Source organism: Eurosta solidaginis, chromosome 5 (genome assembly GCF_040869045.1).
Source record: "Eurosta solidaginis isolate ZX-2024a chromosome 5, ASM4086904v1, whole genome shotgun sequence".
NCBI lineage: Eukaryota > Metazoa > Arthropoda > Insecta > Diptera > Tephritidae > Eurosta > Eurosta solidaginis.
The window spans coordinates 140127452-140152413 of NC_090323.1; the positions used below are offsets into that span (position 1 = coordinate 140127452).

General features: G+C 36.8%; 1 long non-coding RNA gene across 1 annotated transcript; it reads right to left on the reverse strand.

Annotated features, from left to right (window-relative positions):
- Window positions 1–20452: 20452 nt before the first annotated feature.
- On the reverse strand, window positions 20453–22162 carry LOC137254072 (uncharacterized). Its single transcript, XR_010953967.1, has 3 exons — window positions 21651–22162; window positions 20832–21153; window positions 20453–20768 (listed from the first exon to the last, which is right to left on the reverse strand). It is a non-coding gene; the product is annotated as an uncharacterized lncRNA (long non-coding RNA).
- Window positions 22163–24962: the final 2800 nt, after the last annotated feature.

Sequence of the window (24962 nt, forward strand, 5' to 3'; positions counted from 1 at the left end):
AGATCCAGCGAGCAATTCGAGTTTATAGACAAGTAATGAGTGGCATACTTTGTCGAATGCTTTGCTGAAATCAGTGTATATAAACGTCGGTGTGATGATTGTTTCTAAGCCCATTAAAACGTGAGTTGTAAATTCAAGCAAATTGGTTGTGGTTGATTTGCCTCTACAAAAGCCGTGCTGATCAATGCAATAATCGAAAATGTAAGGTGATTAGTAACGATTGCTTCGAATAGCTTAAGGATCGGACATCATTGCTATTCCACGATAGTTTACAATAGACGACTTGCTTCTATTTTATGGAGTGGAATAAGGAAAGATTGCCGTCGGGAAAATGCCATTTTTTAAAGAGAGGTTAAAGAGATCAGTAAGGGGCAAGTAAATGTATTCCGCACATTTTTTAAGAAAACATGTTGGAACCAAATCAGGACCGTATTTGAAGGACTCTTTTAGGGTCTTTAGATGTAACAGAACATCTTCAGGAAATAAAAGTGGAGCATATATTGAGTTACTAGAATGGAGCTCATATGGATAATTTGTAGGTGATGAATCAACCACAGCAGAGTAATTAAAGTGAAAAAATTGAGCGAAGAAATTTGCAATCTCTTGATTTGCAAGTAAATTCGTTACACTATTTCTGACTATTCGGCGGCAGAGCATTGTGTTTCACGCTTTAGATAGGAATAGCCTACCTCATCGTAACTAATGTTTGGAACTATCGAGTGAAAACAATCGAGTTATTCGATAGTTCACTCATTTTCATTCATCCGATAGTCATTTTGAAATTCGTTCATTACTATTTTTTTTAATCGTTCGTTCTATTTAAATGTTTACTGTGGACATATCAGGGATCTCAAATAAAAAGGTATTGAAATAAATTCTAATGCTTAGCATACTTCAACCTAATCGACAAACGTTTTAAGCGTGGTAATTATTTCAAATTTTTATCTGAGGAAGTGCTTTTAACTATTTAAATTATATAGAGATATTTATAATGCGGTCTGGATTGAAGAGATCTTCCGTTTGGGAGTTTTTCACCAAAAATGGCAATGAAGTTGAATGCCATATATGCAAAAAAATTAAAATTTTCTGGACACACAACAAATTTAAATGACCATCTACGCCGTAAGCATCCGTCTTCCTCAGAACAAAGGAATAAAACTTCAGGAGAAATAGCGGCTGTAATTTCTGGTTCTACTTCTCTTCCGTCAACTACTGCAGTAAGTGCAGCGAGCAGTTCCTTAACAGTACCTGTCGAAGACATTCCAATAGTGGATGTTTGAGAAGGGCTGTTCAAACAAGATTATTTTGTTGAACAATACAGATACAAATTCATTTTCACTAATCTTATGTCCTGTTGTTGTTGTTGTTGTTGTTGTTGTTGTTGTACCGGCATAAAATATCCCCAAAGGTTTGGGGGAGTACTGACATATTGGCCATATGAGGCCAAAAAACTCAGTGGGTTGCGAACCAAAATCCTTTGCATATCATGCACGCGCTTTGTATAATATGCAACAAAGGCATTTAAATTGAATATTTGCATTATTTACTTGAAGCAAAATTTAGCCCATTTAAGTCACATTCAACATTTTGGCTTATGTAGGTTTTTTCTTTAGCTACCCCGGGGGTTAACCAAAACAATCCAGAAATTGTTCTTTAGTATAGTAAGTGTACTACAAAAAACATCGGTATTGGCCTCGGGCTAACTAAAGAGCAGATCAATTGAATGAATGAATGAATGGAAAAAATGCATTCGATAGTTAAAGTCACTCAGTAACTAACTATCGATAGTTGAATTCATTCGATAGTTCACAACACTAATCGTAACATATTTTAATTAGTAAATTAATTTACTGATATTAGAGAAAAATTGCAAAGTTTACAAACGGCGATGGTTATTAGGACATCTTTCTGAATTTCACTTCTTCATCAGCTAGCTTCTCGGGAGCTGAGTATTGAACTCGAATCTCCAACATTCATACCAATGTAAAGGTAGATTCCTTTAACCACTCAGCCATATGAATGTCCCGCTGCTCGCTTTGCAATTGGTCTCTAAGAATTGCCATTTTGTTGGTATTTCTTTATAAGTCACTATTAGGCGTATACACTCTCTATGTTGTTTAATCCTAATTGTGTGCTAGAGTTAGGTTGTTTTCAGCTTTAAATGAAATACAGTTGTTCTGTAGTTACAATAAATAAAGGTAAAACCCTTGAGGAGATCCCAATTTTTAGCAGAAACGTTGAATACTTATTCTTGCTTTGTTTATTTGATTTTTATATCCAGCGTATACTTGTACCGAAAGGTATAATTTGATAACGGACCGTATGATACGTAATGGCATAAAGGAATCGAGGTAGATATAGACTTCGTTATATCAAAATTATTAGCATCGAACGTTCCTCCGTCCGTTAACAGGATATTCCGGGCACAACTTGAGATTTCTTTACGAAAATTTGGTGTACTTTGGCTTATCTGGACACAGAATAGATTGGTATTGAAAATGGCCGAAATCAAACTATAACCACGCCCACTTTTCTATATCGAAAATTACGAAAAGTGGAAAAAAATTCTATATTTCATTACCAAAAGCAGATAACGAAAAATAGAAATCGGATAAAATTTTGGAAAACGGGCTTTCCACCGGACACATTAGGTTAGGTTAGGTTGAACTGGCCTGTCCATGAGGACCTCACATAGACTGAATGAGTCCGTAGTGTTACCAGAAGATTATTTTAACGACCAAACTGTAAAACCCTATCAAAAACCAGAACCTATGTTATAAAATAACTCCGTACTCTTGGCAAATACTAGAAGCTTTCTACGACTTAAGCCAATTGCTGCTTCTAGATCTGACAGCTGTATCACTCCTAACAGCTGGAGTCTTAGCCCGGTAAGCGCAGGGCACGAGCACAGAAAATGCTCGATCGTTTCCTCCTCCAACCCGCACTTCCTTTATCTGCTATCGCTGACCATGCCTAACTTAAAGGCATGTGACGCCAGAAGGCAGTGTTCAGTCAGAATACCCATCATGAGTCTACAGTCCTCTCTTTTTAATGATAGAAGCAACTTTGTTAGTTTAAGATTGTAATACATACACATACTTTTCAACACTTTACAGCCCGCGCTTGAACCCACGCCTTTCCCGCTTGGTCGATCATGTGCACCTCTCGTCTTCTCTTAATCTCTCCCAGGCTAATTGGGACGTCTGCGGAGTAAGCTTCAAGGGATGCGCCCTTTTAACTAGTTCATCTGCTTTTTCATTCCCATCTATTCCCATATGCCCTGGGACCCAATATAGATGTATGCTTCTCCCTGTCCCGATTCTCTCCAGAGACTTACTTATTTACTTAATTGGCGCTTAACCGCCTAAACAATTATGGTCGTCCAACAAGGCGCGCCAGTTGCTCCTTCGCTCCGGCAACCGGCGCCACTTGGTCACACCAAGGGAGTTTAAATCTTCCATAGGCGGGTTCCGATAGAAATACTTTCTTGGCCGAAGCATTATCTTTCATTCTCATAACATGGCCTAGCCAGTGCAGCCGCTGCATTTTAATTCGCTGGACTATGTGGATGTCTGCGTATAGCTCGTACAGCCCATCATTAAATCTTCTTCGGCACTTGCCATAGCCAACGCGTAGAGGTCCATAAATCTTTCGAAGAACTTTTCTCTCGAGCACTCCCAAAGCCGCTTCATCTGCTGTTGTTATGGTCCATGCTTCTGCCCCATATATCAGGACGGGTACGATAAGTGACTTGTAGAGTATGATTTTCGTTCGCCGAGAGAGGACTATACTTTTCAATTACGTATCTAGTCCAAAGTAGCTTTTATTGGCAAGATTGATTCTTCGCTGGATTTCAGTGCTGATGTTGTTGCTAATGTTGATACTGGTTCCCAAATAAACGAAGTTTTTTACTATTTCGAAATTATGGCTGCCAACAGTAACGTGGTTGCCAAGGCGTGTATGCGCTGCCTCTTTGCTCAGTGACAGCAGGTACTTCGTTTTGTCCTCATTCACCATCAAACCCATCCTTATCGCTCCTTTTTCCAGTTTGGAGTAAGCAGAACTAACAGCGCGGGTGTTTAGGCTGATGATATCAATGTCATCAGCATATGCCAGTAATTGCACAGAGACTTAGAGGCAGCTTAAGTTATTCTCTTCCAGTGTTTCTGCTGCTTTGATTACGGCTAATATTTCCGCTTGGAAAGCGCTAGAGTAATCTGGCAGCCTGTAGGATCTGTTTATTTCCGGATCAGAATAGTATACCGCAGACCCTACTCCTTCCGCTACTTTGGAACCATCTGTGTACACACCTATCGCCTCGTCCGCCATTTGAGCACCCTTACGCCAACCATTCACCTCTATTGTCGCCTTAAGATCACCCTCGAAGCGCAGATAGGGAATCAGGTAGTATGTTCGTCTTGTGATTGATGACGCTATACTACTGTGGCCGTATGGTCGACGCTAAAGCTGCCCCGAGGCACCGAGCCTGGTTGCAGTTGTTAACGCTATGTTCTTTGCTACCAGGTCTACAGGTGGAATGTGCAGAGCAGCCGTCGGGGTTGTTTTCAGGGCTCCCGTAATGCTAAGCGTTGATAGTCTGCATACCCCCTCTAATTTTTTGACGTATGTTGTTTTTTGTGTGGCTTTCCACCAAAAAAGAACTCCATAATATAGAGTAGGGCTTACAATCGCTGTAAAAACCCAATGAGAAAGAGAGGGCGATAAGCTCCACGTACACCCCAGCATTCTTTTACATGCATAAAGTGTCGTTGAGGTCACCCTCTCCTTCACGTTGGGCTTCCATGACATATATACGTAAACTTTTAATGGTAAGCTATACTTGCCCTTCACATATTCAAATTCAACATCTCAAAATCTGTAAAAAATACGAAAATTTTATTTTTTTAAGACGTTTTCCAGTGCCCGATTTGAAACTTTTCATAACAATCTATTTTTCTCATATGAGAAAATACCTGGGTTTTAACTGTTGCTGAGAAATTTGATTTTGCTACAAGTATTTTTAAAATAACGCACAGTGCAGCGTAGTTATTTGTTGTTAAAAATAATCAACACTTTGTTCCTAATTGTCTCCGAATCGGTGGAAAATGTAATAAAAGGACGAAGTAATTTTCATCTTCGCACACTTGTACTGATTGACATTGAAAGTAAACATTTTTCTGAAGTGTGCGGATATTTTCCCTACATTAATAAATACTTACGAATGTATTTATTAGGGATGTTACGAACATCATATTTATTACAGTTGCGAATAATAAATCTAATATTAAGATGTTTTAAGGTTAAAGGATTTTAGAGGCCTTTTCGGGATCCGCTTATTGCAATGCAGGGATCCCTGATCAGTCAGCTATTTTGCAAGAGCTTAACTTAAAAACGTGAATTAATACTGCTTCTGAAACGCCTCAACTGAAAAATAAATAAATTTTATTTATTCAATAACAATACATTTATTAATGCTTACACTTTGCATGTAAAATAAATAACTGTAAGGTGCGATAACCTCCGAAGAGATTTTAGGCCGAGCTTCTCTTCCACTTTGCGTCGTGCTCCTTTTAATTTTTCCTACAAATTGGCCGGACGGGACCTACTTATTTTATGCCGACTCCGAACGGCATCAGCGAGGCAGATGAGTTTTCACTGAGAACTTTTCATGGCAGAAATACACTCGGAGTGCTTGACAAACACTGCCGAGGGGCGACCCCGCTTAGAAAAATTTTCTTCTAATTGAAAAACCTTATTTCTAAAATTTTGATGTTGCTTTGCCCGGGGTGTGAACCCAGAGCATTCGGTGTGATAGGCGGAGCACGCTACCATCACACCACGGTGGCTGCCACTTTACATGTACAATTTGATAAAAAAAGAAAGAAAAAACTTTATTAATTCATCGAATTACTATAAATTTCGTGCTCGAATAAAAAAAAAACTCTGAATATTGAAAATTTTTATTTCAAATGAACCTTTTAAGGCTTTGCAATGTGTTTCATAGCAATATTAAAGTAGTTTCAAAATATTCATGCTTATCGTCTTTTATAATACTGCTCTTTATTTGATGTTCCTTTAACCCGACAACTATTTATAATTTATCTTATTGTCAGAACCTGTGACCAGTTGTTCAGCGTGAGTCTAAGCTCCATGCAAGTTAAGCTACGATTATTCCTATAACTTTGGCTGTTCCAATATAATCCAGCAAATAAAAGGGCACTGGAATTCAATAACTGAATTTTTTTGGTTTATGTGACGACCGTTACAGTTACTTCAAGTTTGTCACAAAATATTTGCTCAAATACAGAAAACTTTTTGCTAAAGAAATTTTTCTGTTATTTTCCGAATTCATATATTTTGCAGTCGTCACGTACAGTTTGCCGTTGGTCTTTAACCTCGAAAAACTTATTAACTAGTAAACTGAGCACAATATGATTTTGATCTTTTTGGGAGGTCTTTCTCTTTCCTATAGGATTGTATTTTACGTCATGCTTAAATTACATGTACCTTTTTATGCGAAATAGAAAGTTGCTATAAGGTATCTCTTATCATTTAAATTAAAAGCTAACATTTTTACAGGATTCTTTTTCGATGTTGTAAACAATATTTTTCGTATACCAAAAAGGATTTTTTTATATTTGACCCTACATTAGATTGGATATATTTTGTATGAAAAAAAATAAAAGTTTAAGAAAAAGCTGTACCGCCCCCTCAAATTATTCCTTGGTATGTAGATAATAAAATTCCAAACTCTTGGGCATATAACTTCAGGTTAAGGCGTGGCACAGTTTCATTGAAAATACCCAGAATCGGATTTTTTGTAATTTTCGAGAGCCAAAATCTTACAAAAAGTTGTTAATATACTATTTCTCTTCTAAAGTGTATTTATAGCAACTAAATGAATGGCAACCATTTTTGGAAAGGGGCGTTGCAGCTCCTCTTATGTGATCATGCATTGCGTACCGTTTCTGAAGCCATAACTCGAAGACCGTTTGACGTAACTTAAACATTTTTAAATGGGCGTGGCAACCTCTTGTGATCAATGAAGAAGAATTGACCTAGTGTGAAGAATCTCGTTACATTTATTTCCTATACAAAGAGGAATATTTTAGACGCCCAAAATCATTAAATAAACACACCTCTTTCGATAATACTTAGGGCCAAAAAAAACTGAAATAAAGAAAGTGTACCATAGATCTCTAGCTGAGTATATGATGGTCGTTTACACCCGAACTTAGACAACCTTTCTTGTTCTTCTTCCATGTTTGTTAAAACTGTATTTTGTTTCTCCATTAATTTTGAAAGAACACTTATTTGCATCAGGTTAATTCATAACAGCATTTATTTATGAACCAGCATTATTGGGAACCAGCATTAACACAAGGAACAACATCTGCTCTGAAAACCAGCGAAGAATCACTCTTGCCAATAAATGCTACTTTGGACTAGGTAGGCTATTAAAAAGTAAATTCCTCTATCGGCAAATAAAAATAATGCTCTACAAGCCACTTATCCGTACCCTTTCTGATATATGGTGCAGAAGCAATGACCATGACAACATCAGATGAAGACTCTGGGAGTGTTCGAGAGAAAAGTTCTTAGACAGATTTACGGACCTCTACGCGTTGGCGATGGCGAGTACCGAAGAAGATTTAATTATGAGCTGCCCTTCGAATTATAACGCAGCGGCTACGCTGGCCAGGTCATCGTATGAGAATGACATCGCGAATGACGACGCTCCGGGCAAGTAAATATTTTATTAGCGGAACCCGCCTATGAAAGCAGAGGAAGAGGACGGTCCCCACTCCGCTGGAAGGACCGAACCAGATGTAAAGCGATTTAAACTCCTTTGTTGTGACCAGTTGGCTGAGCGAAGAAACGATTGGCGCCCCTTATTGCACGGCCATAACCGTACAGCCCTGTCGTACAGTTCATTTAGTTTTAGTTTTTATACTCAGCGTGTTTTGCACACTGAGTACATTAACTTTGATTGGATAACGGTTGGTTGTACAGGTATAAAGGAATCGAGATAGATATAGACTTCCATATACCAGAATCAACAGTATCGAAAAAAATTTATTGAGCCATGCCCGTCTGTCCGTTAAAACGATAACTTGAGTAAATTTGGAGGTATCTTGATGAAATTTGGTATGTAGGTTCCTGGGCACTCAGCTCAGATCGCTATTTCAAATGAACTATATCGGACTATAACCACGCCCACTTTTTCGATATCGAAAATTTCTAAAAACCCAAAAATGCGATAATTCATTACCAAAGACCGATAAATCGATGAAACTTGGTAAGTGGGCTGAACTTATGACGCAGAATAGAAAATTAGTAAAATTTTAGACACTGGGCATGGCACCATCCACTTTTAAAAGAAGGTAATTTAAAAGTTTTGCAAGCTGTAATTTGGCAGTCGTTGAAGATATCATGATGAACTACTATACTACTACTATTACTATATATGTGCTAAATAAAAATTAGCAAAATTGGATGAAGAACACGCCCACTTTTTAAAATTTTTTTTTTAAATTCAAATTTTAACAAAAAATTTAATATCTTTACTGTATATAAGTAAATTAAGTCAAAATTCAACTCCAGTAATGATATAATGCAACAAAATACAAAAATAAAAGAAAATTTCAAAATGAGCGTGGCTCCGCCCATTTTCATTTAGTTTGTCTAGAATACTTTTAATGCCATAAGTCGAACAAAAATTTACCAATCCTTCTCAAATTTGGTAGGGGCATAGATTCTATGACGGTAACTGTTCTCTGTGAAAATGGGCGAAATCGGTGGAAGCCATGCCAGTTTTTATGCACAGTCCACGGTCTGTCCTTCCGCTCGGCCGTTAACACAATAACTTGAGCAAAACCCGATATATCTTTACTAAACTTAGCCCACGTACTTATCTGAACTCACTTTATTTTGGTATAAAAAATGGCCGAAATCTGACCATAACCACGCCCACTTTATCGATATCGAAAATTACGAAAAATGAAAAAAATGCCATAATTCTATACCAAATACGAAAAAAGGGATGAAACATTGTAACTGGATTGGTTTATTGACGCAAAATATAACTTTGGAAAAAACTTTGTAAAATGGGTGTGACACCTACCATATTAGGTAGAAGAAAATGAAAAAGTTCTACAAGACGAAATCAACAGCCCTTGGAATCTTGGCAGGAATACTGTTAGTGGTATTGCATATATAAATAAATTAGCAGTACCCGACAGATGATTTTCTGGATCACCTGGTCCACATTTTGGTCGATATCGCGAGAACGCCTTCACATATACATCTAAGGGCCACTCGCTTTTAAAACCATCATTAATACCTTCAGATTGATATCCATATCGTACATACACATTCTAGAGTCATCCCTGGCCCACCCTAATGGCGATATCTCGAAAAGGCGTCCACCTATAGACCTAATGCCCACTCCCTCTTAAAATGCTCAGTAACACCTTTCGTTTGATACCCATATCGTACAAACATTCTAGAGTCACCCCTGGCCCACCCTAATGGCGATATCTCGAAAAGGCGTCCACCTATAGACCTAATGTCCACTCCCTCTTAAAATGCTCAGTAACACCTTTCGTTTGATACCCATATCGTACAAACATTCTAGAGTCACCCCTGGCCCACCCTAATGGCGATTTCTCGAAAAGGCGTCCACCTATAGACCTAATGCCCACTCCCTCATAAATGCTCAGTAACACCTTTCGTTTGATACCCATATCGTACAAATATTCTAGAGTCACCCCTGGCCCACCCAAATGGCGATATCTCGAAAAGGCGTCCACCTATAGACCTAATGCCCACTCCCTCTTAAAATGCTCAGTAACACCTTTCGTTTGATACCCATATCGTACAAACATTCTAGAGTCACCCTTGGTCCACCTTTATGGCGATATCTCGAAAAGGCGTCCACCTATAGCACTAAGGATAACTCCCCTTTAAAATACTCATTACCACCTTTCATTTGATACCCATATCGTACAAACACATTCTAGAGTCACCCCTGGCCCACCCTAATGGCGATATCTCGAAAAGGCGTCCACCTATAGACCTAATGCCCACTCCCTCTTAAAATGCTCAGTAACACCTTTCATTTGATACCCATATCATACAAACACATTCTAGAGTCAACCCAGGCCCACCCTAATGGCAACATTTCGAAAAGGCGTCCACCTACAGACCTAATGCCCACTCCCTCTTAAAATGCTCAGTAACACTTTTCGTTTGATACCCATATCGTACAAACATTCTAGAGTCACCCCTGGCCCACCCTAATGGCGATATCTCGAAAAGGCGTCCACCTATAGACCTAATGCCCACTCCCTCTTAAAATGCTCAGTAACACCTTTGGTTTGATACCCATATCGTACAAACATTGTAGAGTCACCCCTGGTCCACCTTAATGGCGATATCTCGAAAAGGCGTCCACCGATAGACCTAAGGCCCACTCCCTCTTAAAATGCTCAGTAACACCTTTCATTTGATACCCATATCGTACAAACAAATTCTAGAGTCAGCCCTGGGCCACCTTTATGGCGATATCCATAAATGGCGTCCATCCATAGAACTATGGCCTACTCTCTCTTAAAATACTCTTTAATACCTTCCATTTGATACACATGTCATGCAACCACATTCCAGGGTTACCCTAGGTTCATTTTCTACATGGTGATTTTCCTTATTTTGTCTCCATAGCTCTCAACTGAGTATGTAATGTTCGGTTACACCCGAACTTAGCCTTCCTTACTTGTTTTATGTTTTGTTTGACAACTGTCAATATCCTTAATACCACCTTTCATTTGATACCCATATCATACAAACACATTCTATAGTCACCCCTGGCCCACCCTTATTGCGATATCTCCAAAAGGCGTCCACCTATAGAACTAAGGCCAACTACGTTTTAAATAATCATTAACACCTTTCATTTGATACCCATATCGTACAAACGCATTCTAGTCACCCCTGGTCCACCTTTATGGCGATATCTCGAAAACCTATAGAACTAAGGCCAACTCCCTTTTAAAATACTCATTAACACCACTCGTTTGATACCCATATCGTACAAACACATTCTAGAGTCCCCCTGGTCCAACTTTATGGCGATATCTCGAAAAGGCGTTCACCTATAGGACTAAGGCCCACTTCCTTTTAAAATACTCATTAACACCTTTCATTTGATACCCATATCGTACAAACACATTCTAAAGTCACCTCTGGTCCACTTTTATGGCGATATCTCGAAAAGGCGTCCACTTATAGGACTAAGGCCCACTTCCTTTTAAAATACTCATTAACACCATTGATTTGATATCCATATCGTACAAACACATTCTAGAGTCACCCCTGGTCCACCTTTATGGCGATATCTCGAAAAGGAGTCCACCTATAGGACTAAGGCCCACTTCCTTTTAAAATACTCATTAACACCTTTCATTTGATACCCATATCGTACGAACACATTCTAGAGTAACCCCTGGTCCACCTTTATGGCGATATCTCGAAAAGGCGTCCACCTATAGGACTAAGGCCCATTTCCTTTCAAAATACTCATTAACATCGTACAAACACATTCTAGAGTCACCCCTGGTCCACCTTTATGGCGATATCTCGAAAAGGCGTCCACCTATTGGACTAAGGCCCACTTCCTTTTAAAATACTCATTAACACCTTTCATTTGATACCCATATCGTACGAACACATTCTAGAGTAACCCCTGGTCCACCTTTATGGCGATATCTCTAAAAGGCGTCCACCTATAGGACTAAGGCCCACTTCCTTTTAAAATACTCATTAACACCATTCATTTGATACCCATATCATACAAACACATTCTAGAGTCACCCCTGGTCCACCTTTATGGCGATATCTCGAAAAGGCGTCCACCTATAAGACTAAGGTCCACTTTCTTTTAAAATACTCATTAACGCCTTTCATTTGATACCCATATCGTACAAACACATTCTAGGGTCACCTCTGGTCCACTTTTATGGTGATATCTCGAAAAGGCGTCCACCTATAGAACTGAGGCCCACTGCGTTTTTAAATATCATTAACACCTTTCATTTGATACCCTTATCGTACATACACATTCTAGAGTCACCCATGGATACAAAATTTCTTCACAGTAGTTCATTTCTTCTGCAAATAATGATTATCGAAACGCAGAATAATGAATGATCGAAGAAGGAGTGGTGAAACACCTATTCAAATATTTTTGTTTCTTAAATTTCTTGTTATTTTGAAAGTAAAATATGATTTATATGAAGATATTTTTGGCAAAGATAATACCTTTTAATTGGTATATGATTATTAATTAAAAAAAAAAGTGTTTATAAAATAGGCGTGGTCCTTAACCAATGTGGGAGAAATTTTTGTACCGGATTTTGACTTGATACATGGTCTCCCGAAACATAGTAAAACGCTTGACTGAAAAATGGGAAGTGCCACGCCTATTTCCAAAAATTGTTTTCCTTTTTCATTTTCTTGTTATAAATACACTATAAGTAAAACGGCATATTTACAACTGTTTATAAGATTTTGTCGGACCTTATTCTCGAAAATTAAAAAAAATGAGTTTTGGCACTTTAAATGGAATTGTGCCATGCCTTAAGCTGGTGTAGTCTGCCCTGGAGTTGTGATAGTTATTACTTACATACAAAGGAATAAATTGTGGGGGCGGTACAGTCTTTTTACGAAAAACAAATTTTTAAGACCACTCTATGCTACATATTAACATAATTGGTCATGCACATCACAAACTTCAAAACCTGTAGACTTTTATAAAAAGATTATTCATTGTTCGCTAAGTTCGCGAAAATTCTTCAAAGTTAAGAAAGTGTGAAAAGAATTCAGCTTATGAAGTAACGAATTTTATATAAAAATATGCAAACCAAAATTGTGAAAATTGTTCGATAAATTTAACAATGTCATTCTTACTGAAGTTGCTAAAAATCGTTTGCATACAAAAAAGCTTCGACAGTTAAAGCTGCATACTTGAAAATTCTTTAGGAATTCGGAACAAAAAATGTTTCAATGCTGCTTCTTTGCAACGAAAGAAGACTTTAATGCCTTCATTTATTTCGTAAGCTTACTTCAAAAAAATCTCGATATATTCGGACCTTAAAAAAGGCAGAGAACCTAGGATTAACATCCCTACTGCCTATGCGAACACAGAAAAAATATTCGCACAATTTGATACAAACGTAATTGTTTAAAAGGTGTGAATCTTTCGAATATCCAAATTGGAATATTTGCAACATCCCTGTAGGTATAAATGTACATATGCATCTTTGAAAACATTCACAACTTTGGCAAACAACGTTAACGTTGATTGCGTTGACATTCAGTACTTAACCAAACGCCGGCGGAAAATGGCAAATTGAATTTACAATAAAACATACACAAGGAAATACATATCTAAGTACATATGTAGTAGGTACATATGTAGACAAAACATTTATAAAATAAACAGCGATTTGGCACTACTACTCGTTTAGTTTAAAATAAATTTCAAGGAAATCAATTGGATGAAAAGACGTCAAGAAAGTGACACAAGAGTGCTCACATGACAAAAGCTCCGCAAATCAATACGACAAATAAAATAGCTGCTAATCTAGCAAATAACGTAATAATAGAATATTAAATGTACCCTGCCAAATTAACAGGAAGGTTACCCAATTATAACTAGAACGCCTTTAATGCTTTTTTTTCTTTTTCCTGCATAGTACTAGGGCTCAAACTCAAGGCCTCTTAAGGTACGTCCACACCGGTAACGAAATAACAAAGTTGTATAACAATTGTTCTAAAACAATGACAACTTGTTATACAACCAAGTTATCTAATTCCTTTGATCTTTACCGACAACCTCTGGGTAACAGGTACCCTGCTATAAAAACAGAAAAAAAGTTACACAACATCGTGTTATACAACAGTTGAATTGAACATACAGTTGAATTTCTAACAAGTTACATAACATTGGTTATATAACTGTTCTTAACAAGTTTTATTACTGGTGTGGACGCACCTTGATGTCTGAGCCGATTATTTTCTCACTACAAATAAACCACACCATTTTCAGTTTAAGTTCAAAAAGTTGTAATTGAAGCTCAGGACGTTGGAATTCAACATCAGAATTTTCAATTAAAGTTCAGAGAATTGGAATTGTAATTTAGAATATTTATTTGTAGTTCAGACAACGACAAATGAAGTCCAGAAATTTTCGTTTGAAACTCAGAAAAATTTAATTGCAGTTGAAAAACTTAGTCATACACCCCTACGGCTAGTTTGTTGGAAAAGTTTTCGAACAATTAAAAAAGTTTAGTTTAAATGCATATTAAATAGATGATATTAAACTCATTTAGAGCAAATGTAATACATAGACTCAACTGTACAAAGTTATTATAATAATTACACATTCATAAAAGTATATACTTTGCTGTTAATATCAGCATTTATACTTAAAGCTGCAGACATTGGTGCGTTATCGGTAACCGTATCGGTAACCTTATAACAGCTGATTAGACCAACCTTATGGGAATCAATGTAATCGATTATTGGTGCCATATCGTAGCGCCAAGGTCGTAACCGTATCGTAGCCAACCAATTGGGTTTTGGTTTTTCGCCATATCCATAACCTAAAAATATTTGAGTTGGTGAATTTAATAACTTTTTGTAGATTTTATTCATTGTTTTGGATACGTTATGACTAGGAGACTTATTTTTTGTGGAATGTGTTTGTAATTTTTTGCGTTTTCTTCATTTTTATGAAATTTTCACGATTTTTACGTTAAGGCACCATTAATCGATAACAATGTATCGTATAAGTTACATTAGGGATACGACTACAGCTATACGACAAACGGCACCAATGACTCTGCTTTAAGTTGTTTATACCCGGGTTTGCTTGCCTGACTAAACTTCAACTAATTCATTTTTTATGCAGTCATTCTTTGTTTAATAACAACGACTATCGCATTGACTTCGAAATGAAACCAACTGCTGGACTGAAGACTACGAACGACGAAGTCGACAGACAAACGTATGAGCATTTGTTCGTTTATTTTCCCATCATGTTTTTATACCTTTCATGAAAATGAAATGGTATAAATATTAAGAGATGAGATTTTGCCCGGTATTTACCATTTTAATAGGTAAATAGCAGGATAATACATGAAAGTATCCAAAGAAAAGCAAAAAGATAATTCACCACTGATATATATACATGGAATTCATTTTGATTGAATTCAATTTTTATTTACAATGAACTATTGCAGAAATATGTATGTCTGAAACACATTCGACTTTTGCGTCGTTTTGGCGCTTACGTTGCGTCAACAGCTGGCTTTGAACACACGCCTTGATGGGTATGTTTTCAATCTGTTGGTAACCCAACGGGAAGACCAAAGTAACGAAAAAGGGATTCAAGAACTTACATTTTGCTGGCGTTGTCCCCTCTTTTTTTTTAGCCTTTGTATTTGCTCCAATGGATTGTGTTTACAATTAATCTTATTAAATTTTCAATAATATCCTCTTTTTCGAATAAAAACATTGCTTTCATGGTTCAACTATATGGTTGGCTTATCTCTACAGCAAGTGTTGGTTTAGGCGAATGGAATGAAAAGAAAACATAAAACTTTGAAATTCTGGACGCCTGACAGGACGTACAAGATGGCTTCTTTTTAGCGTTTTGATAGAATGTTCAATATCTTCAGCGGGTTATAGAAAGAGACGCAGGATGAGGCCGCGATAGTATTTTAAAAATGAGGTAATCGTTTATATTTGTTATTTTGACGTCTATGCTTAAGATATCACACTTATCTTATCCACAATGATGGATAACTACTTTTGAATACCACCAGTATAGTATACGGGTATATTTTGGATTGATTTTGATGATGGATAACTACTTTTGAATACCACCAGTATAGTATACGGGTATATTTTGGATTGATTTTGTGCGTTTATTTGCCATAGTTTCTAAAAAATTCTTTATACCCTTCATTTGGGTAAATATTTGTGTATTTACCGGTAATTTACCGGGTACTTATCATTGTGTTATTTACTCTTTCCCCATCTCTAGTTATATTAAGCTTGTCACAAATCTCAAAATGTTAGACCCTTAAGGTAGAAGAGATAGGTGGGCATACTGAAATTATCAGGATGACGACGTTTGTCCGTCTCTCTGTTTGAACGCCAACTAGTCCCTAAATTTTTGAGATATCTTGATGAAATTTAGTATGCGGATAGATATTAATGGCCAATAAGACATTTGTTGAAATTGACTGGATTGGGTCACTTTAGCATATGGGTGATTCTCCGCGAGCTTTCAGTTTTGTGTCTTCTCAAAATTTGAAATATATTAAAGTTCTTAATACCCTACAAATGTCACAACCGTGGCATGTCCACAACCACATTTTTCATAATATTTTAGATGGTAACTTTTTTAATCTTTAATTACCCGAGTAATAAACTATCATTATATTAAATACTTGACTTAACCTGCAATATTAATATTGTTTTAATGATAACATTTCTGTTTTCGCTTTGTAATTTCATTTTGAAAAGTGTCCATGAGCTTTTGAGTAAAAAATGTTATTGAACTCGTTAGGTTGGTACTGCTTTATTGCACACTGGTTTGTGACATGTGAGTGTGAATTTTGATCAGCAAGTGTCCCGCATATTTCCCTGTTAATGTTTGCAGTCTTAAAATAACCAATATCCATTTTTAAACACTGAAGAACTGGAAAAACGGTACGTATCAAAAAATCGTGTCACAACCGTGTCACTTGTATCTTTGTAGTTTTAAGTTAAGTACCGTCTATTGTCCCATTTTCTTTAAAGTTTGCTGACATAACCTTAAAATTTTACAGAAAATCTTGCCAGTCATACTGGCTTTTTTAATGGGCAATTTATTGTCAAAATGTCACAACCGTGGCAGGTTTCAATATCAAGAACAGAAATTAATAGCTGTAGCTCGTCCACTTTAGGAATGTTCTTTAGCTATAAAAACTCATAAAAAAATTATTGAAAATATTTGAAAATCGCATATTTTTTTCCAAAACTTTGGGTTAGTAAAACTGAGAGCTCGCGGAGAATCGCCCATATATCCCCTACATAACCGATTTTACAGAAAAGAGTTTTTTTGTCCTATCTTCCTCAATTTATTAAATAAAAACTCCAAATTTCACCAGATGCTTTCGTATATGACACATATTAATGTCTGAAATCGTAGAGATCGATCGTATATGTAGCATACATCCCATACAACCGATAGTTCAGATAAGGCGCTTTTCGTCATATCTGCTCCATTTTAACAGCTTTTCAAATTGCACCAAATGCTTACGTGTACGGCACGTGTTATTGTCTGAAAAAATCTCAGAGATCAGTGGTATATATAGCATATATATTGCATAAAACCGATTGTTCAGATAATCAGCTACTCGTAATTTCTGCTCCATTTTTATAGCTAGAAGCTTCAAATATCACCAAATGACAAGGAATGTTGCATTTGTTATTCTCTTATATCTTATACACCCTATTATTGGAATATTACGAATGGGGTCACATTATTGATCAGCTCCTACGATCACCTAGACTAAATTTAAAACTCATGGTTGAACGTCTAAAATCGACTGGAAAATCCACTCATGTAAAAAGCCGTTAGTAAATACTGGAGATGCCATACGAAACGAATAAGTGTTTCGTAAGTTCGGAACATTCTTCTCCATATAAATATTTATGAAATCATTTTTAAATTTGGAATATTATGTTTATACTTGGAATATTAAACGAACGTGTATCCGGAACTTAACCGGAAAAGAGCTTTCCGGAGTTTCAGAATAAATAGATAAATCCACTCCTAATGTTGCAAGACCGGAACTTAGCTGACCTCTTTTGTTAAAGTCAAAGACTTAATATAATGTTCTTAGAGAATCAGCCATTTTTCTTTTTGTTGAGTAGATAATCACTCTTTATCGGTTGCCAATTCAAAATCGCCCTATATTAAAATATTTTTTAAAAAATTCCGCATCACACAATTTTTTTCAGGCTTTTGTTTTTTAAAACGCTCTTTGCAAAATGCATTGAATTTATTCTGAGATAGGGCCTTTCTGAGACAAATTCTGAAATTACGTTGTTGAATAAAATTATGAAGTACGGCGTTCTTCAAACAAATTGTGAAATAATGACAAAAGCAATATAAACTCTTTATCATTTCACGAAATATTTAGCAGAAAATGAGTAATTACCCCAAAATCTGTTGGCATATGTCAAACATATTAGATACTTAAGGTACTTTTATACTACAATTTTCGCTGCAGGAGATTGAATTATTCCCCGATTTCCTTACTTCGTAAAAGCAGCCCGTCCTGGTTTTTAAATTTGGGAGTGTCAAAGTTCTTATTTCATTCGACACTCATTTTTGACCACTAAGTGAACCGCTGCTTAGCAACGAGGTACTTCCAGATTTGGCAAACATCAATCCCCGAAATTTCCTCGTGGAATTTGTTTACATCTCTACAGAGATATTAACGCCTTGTTCTTGCCAAGAAGTCAGTTAAGGATGTAGAGATTGGGTGATCAGCCTGACAGTTGCTGCATATCATCTCTTTCATCGAATCTTTGTTATCGGAGACTTCTTCTTGGAAGACGCTGCAGTGTTCATCCAGCCTTAACTTTCGGCTGACTCCAAATTGCTGACAGAATACTCTCATCGTGACTTCCAATCCAGCTTGGATCCATCCGAAAGCACATGGAAATGTCAAAAAGTAATTGACAGTATACAAAAATTCAACATTGCCAGTGATTTGCAACAGATGACGCAACGCTGGGAAAGAATTTATCAGTCAAAAAACCACCGCTGTGTAGCCACATAAATGGTTAGCGCAGTGTGGCTAAAGCGAACTAATGATGAAGGCTTAGCAAATTTTCGAATTGAGTATATCTGCACAGCAATGGCAGATGTCTGAAAACTATTTCTATTTGAAAAACAAAATCATAATTGTCATAACAATTATTATTATAGGCCTTGGGCTCGAATCGAACCTGGAATCCTTTATCAATGGGTCGATGAAACAAAACCAATTGTTAAAAAAATCACCAGTCCACTTCATCGAATGTGTTCCTCAAACCACTTATCCCTCGATCACAATGACTTCACGCAGCAATACAAGGGCTTAAAAACAAGCTGGGGAGACTGGCAAGCCTCTTTGGCATGCATCCGCTGGTGGTGAGGGAACGAAATTCTGTGTAGCTGGGACATCGGGAAAGTGAGTTTCCAATCCACTCCTAGTGAAAGCATTTTCTAAGCCGGATCGAGGGTATATTTGGCATGATCTTCCAGCGAAAATTCACTGGCTTGTAGATGCCGTTCTGGGTTGCCATAAATGTTGTAACTCCATTCCCGCATATTTGTAAAAAATTAAAATATAGCATGATGCAAATAGGAAGAGAGGTGCGACCTAAATATCCTCGGAGGTACAACTGGCCTTGCAGTTTTTTTACCGCTCGGCTCCCACGATAACCCCTACTACTCTTTTCTTCGCTTCCGCGGCAATTTCGCAACGTCATGGGCTATATAAGCAGAAGTCAGTCATAGTTTTCTACATTCGCCCCCTATGCTGACAGTTATGATTTCGTTGTTGCTGAAATTAGACATAAGACAAGGGTTAATGTCCTTCTTGACCAGAACACAGGATCTTGGTGAACATGCCTTCCCGTGCACCAACAGACTGTAATTTCCTGTAATTTAAATCCATACATTTGGCTGCTGTCACTGCTGAGCCACGGCTTCTGCATAAGGACCATGTCATTCCGCCTCGCTCGAAAGAGCAGAAAAAAAGAGTCATCACCATCGTAGAAGCCTATAATCTCCTCACCCAATCGACCATCCTAATACCACCTCGAAAACAAAAGAGTTAATGCCTCCTGGGACTGCGAGTGGACCCGTGGACTCTACAACAACTCTAAGATAAGATCAGGTCGCGCTGATTCAGCAACCAACCAGAACAGAACCCTTGGGCGTTGATGCAGATTTCTCCTCTCCACAGCCTAGAGCTTGGTCTCGCCCAAGGAGGATCGAGTACTGCTGGTTATCCCATCGATTTAGCTCATTCCAGATTCCTGGCAGTTTGTCGATTTCGCCAAATCCTGCCCTCCCATCTCTCATCAGAGGCTCGTCTGTCCAGTCCGCCCTCCTAAATTGTCAGTCTACGTTTCGCGCGGGGGTTATTCCAGCACACCAGAGCAGTCCAGTCCGGTTCGATAGCTGCTGCATGTAGATTTCGACACCTCACTCAGCTCCTGGAGGTCTCTTGTTCTCTTTTAGTTTTTAGTACAATAAAAAGTGTTTTTTTTAGCTTCCATAAAAGCACGACAAATTTACACACGATAAGTAACGAAGCAAATGTTTTACTGTCAGTTTAAATGTGACTTTTTGAGAATCATGCACTATCTTGCACGCCTTTTGTAAGTCGTTAGTTGGTGTAACAATAATATTAAATGTAATTTTTTGGCGCGGTATACTTCCAGATTGAGGCCGAGCTTATCTTCAAACTTGTGCTAAATTTCGCTGTTATTCTGCCGACTCCAGCATTTGTTAATGCAAATAAATTTACTACGAAGCATTTCATAACTGAAGTAAACTTAAAGAGCTTGCCAAACCACGGCCATAAAATTGATCATACAAAGAATTGCTATTATATGCAGCTAATGGTTCTGGCCTTCCATACAAAAGTATTAGCCTAGTAAACGTCAAAAGTTGAAGGTGCTTTAATTTGTAGAAACAAAATTTTGAATAGTCTTACCCTAACATTCGCTTCGTTTGAAATTCCGTAATAAAAAATAATAGGCGCTTATCCATTGCAACCGTTTTGTCCATCCGACAAATCGCACTAGTCGCTTCTTCGGTATGGCACTAACTGCAAACACCAAGACAAATTTAATGATTTACCATCCATTCCTTCCATGAAGCCGCCGTCTTCCGCTGATTCTATTTGTGCTCCGATAAGAATACCTTCAGGGCCGGGGAATTCTTTTCGCTCGCATAACATCGCCCAGCTATCGTAGTCGCTGTGTTTTTATTAAATTTTCTTTTTTGCTTTTCTAATACCTATAATCGATACCGTCCTAAAAAAGAATGTGGGTATTTACATTTCTACTGAAACTGACATATTGAACTTAACTTGTTTGTAACTGAAAATAGGTATTTTGGAGTGACTTGGATGTGGTCTTTTTATTTATGCGAAAAAAAATTCCAATTTGAATTAGTGGTACGCGAATTTGATGATTTTATAATTTAAGAAGACGGTATAGTTAGCTACATCGCATATACATTTTGGTAAATTGAATATATTGAAAATATATTGAAAACGTTTAAGGGCCAAAGTAGTTAAAGGTCATATTTAAAATAAATCGAGTCTTCATGGCGTAAATTGGAACATGAACTACAACACCCCTTAGCCGTTTCTAATATTATCGGATATGGATTCAGGGAAAATCTTCACACAGATATCATATACATCGACTTTAGTAAAGCGTTCGACAAGGTTTATCATTCTTTACTTATCCATAAATTCGGCCTGCTTGGCTTTCACCCTAGTCTTACACGATGGATATTTTCTTACCTGTGCAACCGCATACAAAAACCAATTTTGTGAAAAAAATATATCATCCGATGTTTTGTGAGATGTCTACCGGTACTCCTCAAGGCAGTCATCTAGGACCGCTTCTGTTCTTGCTATTCATAAACGAAATTTCCAGTACAATAAAATATTTGGAAGTCTTAATGATGTTAAGCACTACTTGTTTAAAACGGACTTAAACTCCTTAGTCGCTTGACGCCACGCAAATAATATGCCTCTCAGCCTTAAGAATTGTTATAACATGTGTTTCTCGAACAAATTTGCAACCAGCTTCCTATTAGCAACATTTTTCTTGAACGTATAGATGATTTTGTTGCCTCGGGGGTTAATGGACTCCAAATATTTTTAATATATTAGTTGGACCTATATTGGAATATGGCACAATAATTTGGAATCCGTGATATCATGATGAAGACAGGGTAGGATTATTACAAAAACAATTTTTACTCTTCGCGTTAAGAAATTTTCAGTGGGACTCTTTGTATGTATAACCTTTCCCCTTATACTAGTCGGTTGAAACTTATCAATCTTGTATATTGGAACGACTTGCCTTGTCAAATTTAGTTTCGAGCCAGACCGGTTTTGGTGTTGTGCCATTATCAGTGTCAATATGTACATCAACCATCCACCCTGTCGGAAAATCAACAAAACAAAATAAGTGGGCTTATCAATCTTCCTGTTCTTGCAAATCGTCGAGAAATGCTAGGCGAAGTTTTTATGGCGAAGCTAATAAATATACTTTCTTTTGAATGATGTTAACTTCAACGTCCTTTCACGAGCGAAAAGACATTACAATCCTCTTCTTTTGAGGCAGTGCTCATTTCATATAACGGTTCAGTTTTTACTCTAAAGAAAACTACAACAACCCATCTTAATTCGTAACAAAATAAAAAAATAAAAACGAGATATAACAAGAAAACGTGTCTAAGTTCGGGTGTAACCGAACATTATATACTCAGCGTGAACTTTAATTGTACATTTCATTTCAGATAAATTACTTTTCTACATAACACGTGGCACAGCCCGTTTAAAAAAAAGTGTCTCCCCATTTCCTCTTACAATAAAACTTGAGAAGTGAAATATCATTGATTCAAAACTATTTTCTGCTAAGTTATAGCTTATTATTCTAGTCTAGTCCATTTTTACTAGAAATATTTTCTGCTATAAGGAAAATATGTGTACACAATTTCATTACGATATGTAAATTTTTCTTCGAGTTATGGCTCCCGAAAGATAGAAAATTGCTTAGTCATAAAAGGGGCGGTGCCACGCCCATTTTTTATAATTTGAAGTTTTTCCTATTTATTGTTATAAATCCATTTGGGAAATGAAATACCATTGATATAAAGTTCTTTTTTACAAGGATATAGCTTATCTTATTCGTCCGCGACCCTTTTAAAACTCTTTTATATAAAAGTGGGCGTGGTCCTTAACCGATTTCCTTAATTTTTCTCCAAAGCATTTCTTATAGTAAAGGCAACCTCTCTGCCGAATTGTGTTACGATAGGTTTAACGATTTTTGATTTATGATTAACAATATTTGTAAAATTGATTTTATCACAAGTGGGCGGTGCTACGCCCATTTAAAAAAAACTTTTTTATTGCTTTTTCCGTCAATTTAATTTTATAATTTGATTGAAATTAGGCTTTCTGACCAATTTGTTTTGAAGTGCAAGTTATATAAACTCCACTTTTTCGACCATACGTTTCGCTAGGCTTCCTAGCATCCTCAGGGGTGATCTATTTATTTGCAACAACAAATATACATTAGATATCAAAAAGTCATGGCATATACGTACAAATATATAACAGTACTTACACAATTGAACTTAATGCTATTTTAAACTAAAGGGCATAAATCAGTACCACTCTTAACTGGTATCATTGTCATACTAAGTTTTGATTATAAACATAAAATGTAAGTAGCTGCAATAAAGTCAGTATCTTCTTTCTTGTTTACTGTGTTTTCTCTTTTTTCCATTATTCGCAAACTCTCCAATGTGTATCGTGTTCTGCCTTTTTTGTTTTTGTCTATTATTTTTGTGTTTATAAGATCAGCTGAGTGTCCAGTTGTAGTAGTGTGCTGTGATAAGGCGGTGGTGGTTTTCTACTTCCTTATGTCGGCTTCCTGGTCTTTAATTCGGACTCCCAGCGCTCTCTTAGTCGTCCCTATGTATGATTTTTCACACTTTTTGTTTTCTTTCCCTTTGCATGTGATTTCATATATGACATTGTTTTGTTGCAGTTTTTCTATGGGGCTTTTTGTTTGTGTGAACATGGTGGCTAGTGTGCGATTAGATCTGTATGCTAATGATATAGTTGGATTGTTGGTGGTGATTACTTTACTTAGATTCTAGGAGAGGATTGTAATATATGTCGCGCTGAAATATTACTTTGTTTCATTTTCTCTATGTGTTTTTGTTGTTGTGTTTTGTTTGTTATTGATTTCAATTATTTTGTGTTCAGTTAAGCTTTTTATTAGAGTGCCTGGGTAATAATTGTTGCTTTTCAGTATTTTGTTTATTTCCTGAAGATTCGCATTCCAGAATTTTTTGGCGCTTATAGTTAGTACTTTATGTATTAGATTTTTTGCCGAACTTATTTTGTATTTTAAGGATTGCGATGAATGAAAATTTATTAAGCGGCCGAAAAAGTGGAGTTTATATAACTTGCACTTCAAAACAAATTGGTCAGAAAGCCTAATTTCAATCAAATAAAAAAATTTTTCAAGAGTCTCAATATCAGTCCACACGTCAAATTTCAACATTCTAGGCGTATTATTTACTAAATAATCAGGTTTTTAGTGTTTTCCAAAATGTTATATATATAAAAAGTGGGCGTGGTTATCATCCGATTTTGCTCATTTTCAAAAACAATCTTATTCTGGGTCCAGATAAGCTCGTGTACCAAATATGGTGAAGATATCTCAATATTTACTCAAGTTATCGGGTTAACGGACAGACGGACGGACGGACGGACATGGCTTCAACAAATTTTTTTTTCGATACTGATGATTTTGATATATGGAAATCTGTATCTATCTCGATTCCTTTATACCTGTACAACCAACCGTTATCCAATCAAAGTTAATATACTCTGTATGCAAAGCACGCTGAGTATAAAAAATGTATGCGTAATAAAAATGTTAACTTACTTAATATTAGGGCAATTCTCTCAGCCTAGGAAACGAAATAAACGTAGAAAATATTCCATGGTTTTTAGACCAAATAAACAACACTCAGAAAACGCACCACTTACACAACTAATATGCTTTCAATCTGATCTGCATGTAAC